General features: G+C 60.4%; 1 long non-coding RNA gene across 1 annotated transcript; it reads right to left on the bottom strand.

Moving 5' to 3' along the window:
- Window positions 1-1592: 1592 nt before the first annotated feature.
- LOC144678389 (uncharacterized) lies at window positions 1593-6692 on the bottom strand. The gene is made up of 3 exons (XR_013576072.1): window positions 6615-6692; window positions 2954-3065; window positions 1593-1832 (listed from the first exon to the last, which is right to left on the bottom strand). It is a non-coding gene; the product is annotated as an uncharacterized LOC144678389 (long non-coding RNA).
- Window positions 6693-6973: the final 281 nt, after the last annotated feature.

Raw genomic sequence — 6973 nt, forward strand, 5'->3', positions numbered from 1 at the left:
CACACACACTCAGAAATACAAGCATGTGCAGACAGACAGCAGGTGTGAGAGAGAGACAGACACACACAGAAATACAGGCATGAGTAGACAGAGAGAGACAAACACTCAGAAATACAGGCATGTGTAGACAGAGAGAGACACGCACACTCAGAAATACAGGCATATGTAGGCAGAGAGAGAGTGAGGGAGCGTGCACGAGAGGGAGCGAGCGACAGGGAGGGACTGAGCGACGGAGGGAGCGAGCGACAGAGGGAGGGAGCGAGCGACGGAGGGAGGGAGGGAGCGAGCGACGGAGGGAGGGAGGGAGCGAGCGACGGAGGGAGGGAGGGAGCGAGCGACGGAGGGAGGGAGCGAGCGACGGAGGGAAGGAGCGAGCGACGGAGGGAGGGAGCGAGCGAGCAACAGGTAGGGAGGGAGCGAGCGACAAGGAGGGAGGGAGCAAGCGACAGGGAGGGATAGAGCGAGCGAGCGACAGGGAGGGAGGGAGCGAGCGAGCGACAGGGAGGGAGGGAGCGAGCGAGCGACAGGGAGGGAGGGAGCGAGCGAGCGACAGGGAGGGAGGGAGCGAGCGAGCGACAGGGAGGGAGGGAGCGAGCGAGCGACAGGGAGGGAGGGAGCGAGCGAGCGACAGGGAGGGAGGGAGGGAGCGAGCGAGCGACAGGGAGGGAGGGAGCGAGCGAGCGACAGGGAGGGAGGGAGCGAGCGAGCGACAGGGAGGGAGGGAGCGAGCGAGCGACAGGGAGGGAGGGAGCGAGCGAGCGACAGGGAGGGAGGGAGCGAGCGACAGGGAGGGAGGGAGCGAGCGACAGGGAGGGAGGGAGCGAGCGACAGGGAGGGAGGGAGCGAGCGACAGGGAGGGAGGGAGCGAGCGACAGGGAGGGAGGGAGCGAGCGACAGGGAGGGAGGGAGGGAGCGAGCGACAGGGAGGGAGGGAGGGAACGAGCGACAGGGAGGGAGGGAGGGAACGAGCGACAGGGAGGGAGGGAGGGAACGAGCGACAGGGAGGGAGGGAGGGAGGGAGTGAGCGACAGGAAGGGAGTGAGCGGCAGGGCGGGAGGGAGCGAACGACAGGGAGAGAGGGAGGGAGCGAGCGAGCGACAAGGAGGGAGGGAGGGAGCGAGTGACAGGGAGGGAGGGAGCGAGCGACAGGGAGGGAGAGAGAGAGTGAGTGAGCGACAGGGAGGGAGGGAGCGACAAGGAGGGAGGGAGTGAGCGAGCGACAGGGAGGGAGGGAGCGACAGGGAGGGAGGGAGCGACAGGGAGGGAGGGAGAGAGTGAGCGAGCAACGGGGGGTAGCAAGCGAGCGACAGGGAGGGAGGGAGGGAGAGAAAGGGACCAAGAGGGGGGCCGGGGCCGAGAGAGACTCGAAGAAACTAGGGGCATGTGTAGTCACAGGGGGGGGAGAGGGAGAGACACACACACAGACAGATGCAGAGGGACACCTGTAGGTACAACAAGAGAGAGATAGAGAGTGACAAAGCAACATGTTCAGACACAGGGAAAGATAGAGAAAGGGAGACAGACAGAAACATACAAAAGCGAGAGAGAACAGGACGCACACACACACGCACTCGCACACACACGAGCACTCGCACACACACGAGCACTCGCACACACACGAGCACTCACACACACACGAGCACACAGTGTGATTTCAGTGACTCCCCCGATTCTGTTTGATGTCTGGTGCTAACAGTCCTGCATACTGTTGCCAGCTGGTCCCAGAGACTGATGTCACCTCTGTCCTGTGGGTATTGGGATACGACACTGGGTAGGACTTTGTGCTGTAAAGTGTCAGAGCAGCATACTTTGTCTTCTATTCCTGCCATTAGCTGAAAACGGAGAAGAGCAAGAATTACTGGAATGAAGAGCAGAGCAACGAGTAGCACCGACATGAGGCACTGAGCTGCTGTATGTACATCTCCCCCCCACCCCGACACCCACCTCCAGAGTGAACGTTGGGGGTCTCACAGGAACACTCTTCACCTGTGCCCCCACCTGTGTGCACTCTCTCCCCGCCACCCCCTCAGCAATATCCCCAGGGTTACTGGGTGCAGTCAGACACCACCAGCACCCGCAGACACCTGGATGTTGTGAATCTGTAACGCTATTACCTTGTTTTAAGTGGGGCAGCTCCAACATGATTCACCACTCCCTGTGTACACTGCACTACCGGGTTAACACCAGGGCCACAAAGCGATCCTTGTAGAGCAGGAGCAGTACCAGATTGGAGCTAGCAGAAGAAACATAACTGCAGACTTCCCCTGGGCTCCTGGCCCTTCCCCTGGTGTCCCCTGCACCGTGGGCCCTTCCCCTGGTGTCCCTGCACCGTGGGCCCTTCCGCTGGTGTCCCTGCACCGTGGGCCCTTCCCTTGGTGTCCCCTGCACCGTGGGCCCTTCCCCTGGTGTCCCCTGCACTGTGGGCCCTTCCCCTGGTGTCTCCTGCACCGTGGGCCCTTCCCCTGGTGTCCCTGCACCGTGGGCCCTTCCCCTGGTGTCCCGGCACCGTGCGCCCTTCCCCCGGTGTCCCCTGCACCGTGGGCCCTTCCCCTGGTGTCCCCTGCACCGTGGGCCCTTCCCCTGGTGTCCCCTGCACCGTGGGCCCTTCCCCTGGTGTCCCCTGCACCGTGGGGCCTTCCCCTGGTGTCCCCTGCACCGTGGGCCCTTCCCCTGGTGTCCCCTGCACCGTGGGCCCTTCCCCTGGTGTCCCTGCACCGTGGGCCCTTCCCCTGGTGTCCCCTGCACCGTGGGCCCTTCCCCTGGTGTCCCCTGCACCGTGGGCCCTTCCCCTGGTGTCTCCTGCACCGTGGGCCCTTCCCCTGGTGTCTCCTGCACCGTGGACCCTTCCCCTGGTGTCCCTGCACCGTGGGCCCTTCCCCTGGTGTCCCCTGCACTGTGGGCCCGGGATGGGGGCTGGGGATGTGGGTGCTTGGAGACTTATGGAAATAATTACCAGAAACAGGAGTGGATTCAGCCAGTGGGGATGCAGCTTTAGCACAGTACATGCTCGTGAAGAGCTGGAATCTGATTGGCTGTTTGAAAGTAGTCAGAGCCAGCAGAAGAGACTATAAGGTTAAAGAAAGCGAAAGAGAGAAGGGGATAGAGCGAGAGAGGGGGATAGAGAGAGAGAGGGAAGAGGGAGAGAGAGAGAGGGGTTGAAAGAGAGAGAGAGAGAGAGAGAGAGAGAGAGAGTGGGGGGAGAGAGAGAGAGAGAGAGAGAGGGAGGAAGGAGAGAGAGAGAGAGAGAGAGAAAGGGTGGGAGAGGGGGAGAGAGAGAGAGAGGGAAGAGGGAGAGAGAGAGAGAGGGGTTGAAAGAGAGAGAGAGAGAGAGTGGGGGGAGAGAGAGAGAGAGGGAGGAAGGAGAGAGAGAGAGAGAAAGGGCGAGAGAGAGAGAGGCAGAGAGAGGGGGGAGGGAGTGAGAGGGGGGAGGGAGTGAGAGGGGGAGGGAGAGAGAGGGGGGAGAGAGAGAGAGGCAGAGGGAGAGAGAGGCAGAGGGAGAGAGAGGCAGAGGGAGAGAGAGGCAGAGGGAGAGAGAGGGGGGAGGGAGAGAGAGGGGGGAGGGAGAGAGGAGGGAGGGAGAGAGAGGGGGGGAGGGAGTGAGAGGGGGGGAGGGAGTGAGAGGGGGGGAGGGAGTGAGAGGGGGAGGGAGTGAGAGGGGGAGGGAGAGAGAGGGGGAGGGAGAGAGAGGGGGAGGGAGAGAGAGGGGGAGGGAGAGGGAGAGGGAGAGAGGGGAGAGGGAGAGAGGGGGAGGGAGAGAGGGGGAGGGAGAGAGAGGGGGAGGGAGAGAGAGGGAGAGAGAGGGGGAGGGAGAGAGAGGGGGAGGGAGAGAGAGGGGAGGGAGAGAGAGGGGGAGGGAGAGAGAGGGGGAGGGAGAGAGAGGGGGAGGGAGAGAGAGGGGGAGGGAGAGAGAGGGGAGAGACACAGACAGAGGGCGGGAGAGATGGAGGCAAGAGGAGAGTGAGAGAGGGGCAGAGAGAAAGGATTGAGAGAGAAAGAGAGAGAAAGGATTGAGGGAGAGAGGGATGGAAAGAGCAAGAGAGGGACAGACAGAGAGACAGAGAGGGAGGGGGAGAGAGAGCAGAGAAAGAAAGAGAGGGGTGAGAGCGTGCAGACACAGAGAGGGGAGGGGTGAAGAGAGACAGATGGAGGGAGAGGGGGAGCAGGAAAGAGAGAGGGGGAGGGTAAGTGGGAGGGGGAAGAGAGAGAGAGAGAGAGAGTGAGCGGGGGAGAGAGAGGGGTACAGAGAGATAGGCGGGGGGGGGGGGGGAGAGAGAGGGGAGAGAAAAACATGGTGGGGGGGGAGAAAAGAGAAAGAGGAGGTTAGCAGTTAGCACCACAACAAGAGTCAATAGACATTCCCTGAAGAGCAGGACAGCACCTTTTCAGCTGACTGAAAGCAGGAGGCAGGGCAGGCCTGGGACACTTCACACAGCCGCACACGTGGGGTGGGAGGTGAGCTTTTAGGAGATAGCCACACCCCCCCTAGCCCAACCCAACCCAACCCAACCCACCTCCCAACCAACTTCCCATTTGGACAATGGGTGCTCGCTCCATCACCGAACGGGGATGGGTGCCAAAGGGCTCGGAGTTTCTGCCTGTTGGTGAGGACGTGGATCACAGATGTGTGAAATGGAGCTCAGTGGGAACGCCTCACCCAGTCAACTAGGCCTGCCCCAGGGCCTCCTCCTGCACTGTAGGGTTCAATGACCCGACCACAACCTCTGCCAACCCAACCCGGTCAGCCCGACATGAAATACTCCTCCCCTCCAAGAGGCCAAGGGTGCAAAAATGTCCCTTTCGTTGAGCTGAATTGCAGCAGTGGCAGCAGGTGGCAGTATTCACCAGGCTTCGGACCAGCCCGACAGTCCTGTCCCTCCAACCCCGGCACTCAGTGCCCACTGCTTGTCCGATACAGACTAAGAGAAATGACAGGGACAGGGGGAAGCATTCAGCCCATCCTGCCTGTGCTGGCTCTTTGAAAGATCTATCCCATTAATCCCACTCTCTCCCCCCACCCCACACCCTGAGAGTTTTTCCCCTTCGAGTATTTCTCCAATTCCCCCCCCTTTTGAACGTTCCTATTGAATCTGCTCCCACCGCCCTTTCAGGCAGCGCCTTCCAGATCCCAACAACTCGCTGGGTCATAAACATTCTCCTCATCTCCCCCCCACCCCCTCTGGATCTTTTACCCATTCTCTTCAATCTGTGTCCCCCACCTCCCTCCCTCTGGTTACCGACCCTCCCGCCACTGGAAACAGTTTCTCCTTATTCACTCGATCCAAACCACCCGCCTCGTGATTCTGAACGCCTCGATTCAATCTCCCCCTTAACCTTCTCCGCTCGAAAGGGGAACAATCCCGGCTTCTCCAGTCTCTCCACACGAACTGACCATCCCCTCATCCCCGGGAACCGGTCCCGGTAAATCTCCCTCCCTCCGCACCCTCTCCCACTACCTTCCGAAAATGTGGAACCCAGAACTGGACATAATTTTCCAGCTGGTGGCGAGAGAGATAGCGATTGGGAGCAAGACCCCCTGGCCTGGTGCTACACCCACTCCTAATCCCAGGAAGACCCCCTTCTACACACCCCACCTTTCCTGTGCCCCCACCCACCTGCTGGGATCAGTTAAAGGGGCTCAGAGCAGGGATGGAATCTGGAACACACCCGCTGAAACTGGCCCTGTGCCACTTGGGGGAGTAAAATGTAAGAACACAGACTCCCGTTTCCACAGCTTCTCTCACCGCCCCAGATGGCCTCGAACTGCCCAGCTGTGCACAGCAAGCTCCCAAAAACAATGTAATGCCGGCCGATGGCCAGGTCACAGTTTTAGTGATGTTGGTTGAGGGATAAATATTAGCCCCAGGATAACGGGGAGAACTCCATCCCCCACACCCACCCCCAGCTCTCCTTCCAATAGTGGCCGTGGGGTCTTTCACATCCACCTGAGAGGGAGATGGAGTCTAAATGTAATGTCGCGTCTAAAAGGCGGCACCTCCGACAGTGCGGCACTCCCTTAGCACTGACTCTCCGACAGTGCGGCGCTCCCTCAGCACTGACCCTCCGACAGTGCGGCGCTCCCTCAGCACTGACCCTCCGACAGTGCGGCGCTCCCTCAGCACTGACCCTCCGACAGTGCGGCGCTCCCTCAGTACTGACTCTCCGACAGTGCGGCGCTCCCTCAGCACTGACCCTCCGACAGTGCGGCGCTCCCTCAGCACTGACCCTCCGACAGTGCGGCGCTCCCTCAGCACTGACCCTCCGACAGTGTGGCGCTCCCTCAGCACTGACCCTCCGACAGTGCGGCGCTCCCTCAGCACTGACCCTCCGACAGTGCGGTGCTTCCGCAGTACTGACCCTCCGACAGTGCGGTGCTCCCTCAGTACTGCAGTGGGAGTGTCAGCCTCAACTTTGTGCTCAAGTATTTGGGGAAGGGCTTGTACCTATAACCTCTGTCTCTGAGGTAAGAGCGAGCCAGAGCCGGGAAGTCCACTTATGCCCCAGGACACTGCATGCTGAGAAACCCTGCTCCCCCCTGGCCCCACCCTCCCCCACCCTCCTCCCGCCCCCACCTCCCCACCCCCACCACCCACATCTTGACACTCCAGCTCATGTACCAGATTCAGGGAGCAGTGCTGATCTGTATCCGGAGTCTCTTTGTAACTCGATCTCCTTTAGTGCAAATATTGATGTAGCTAGGGAGCAGGGAGAGAAGAGGACAAGACATCATTAGACCCTGAGTAAACCGAGAGTTGGAAACATAAATAGAACTCTGGAAACACACAGCAGATTAAGCATCATCGCACATGTTGAAGCACAAGGTAATGAGGTGACGGAGTGACAGAACATGAGATTTAGTGCTTCAGTTTCAGAGGAGTGCAAAGGGACATGGGAGAAAACAATCTCCGAGAGGCTTGGGTGGTGTGGATCAGCGACTTGCACTAGGTGGGAGACTGGACCTTGGGCTGTGGGCCAG

The sequence above is a fragment of the Cetorhinus maximus genome, unplaced genomic scaffold, assembly GCF_964194155.1.
Source record: "Cetorhinus maximus unplaced genomic scaffold, sCetMax3.hap1.1 HAP1_SCAFFOLD_4164, whole genome shotgun sequence".
Lineage (NCBI taxonomy): Eukaryota > Metazoa > Chordata > Chondrichthyes > Lamniformes > Cetorhinidae > Cetorhinus > Cetorhinus maximus.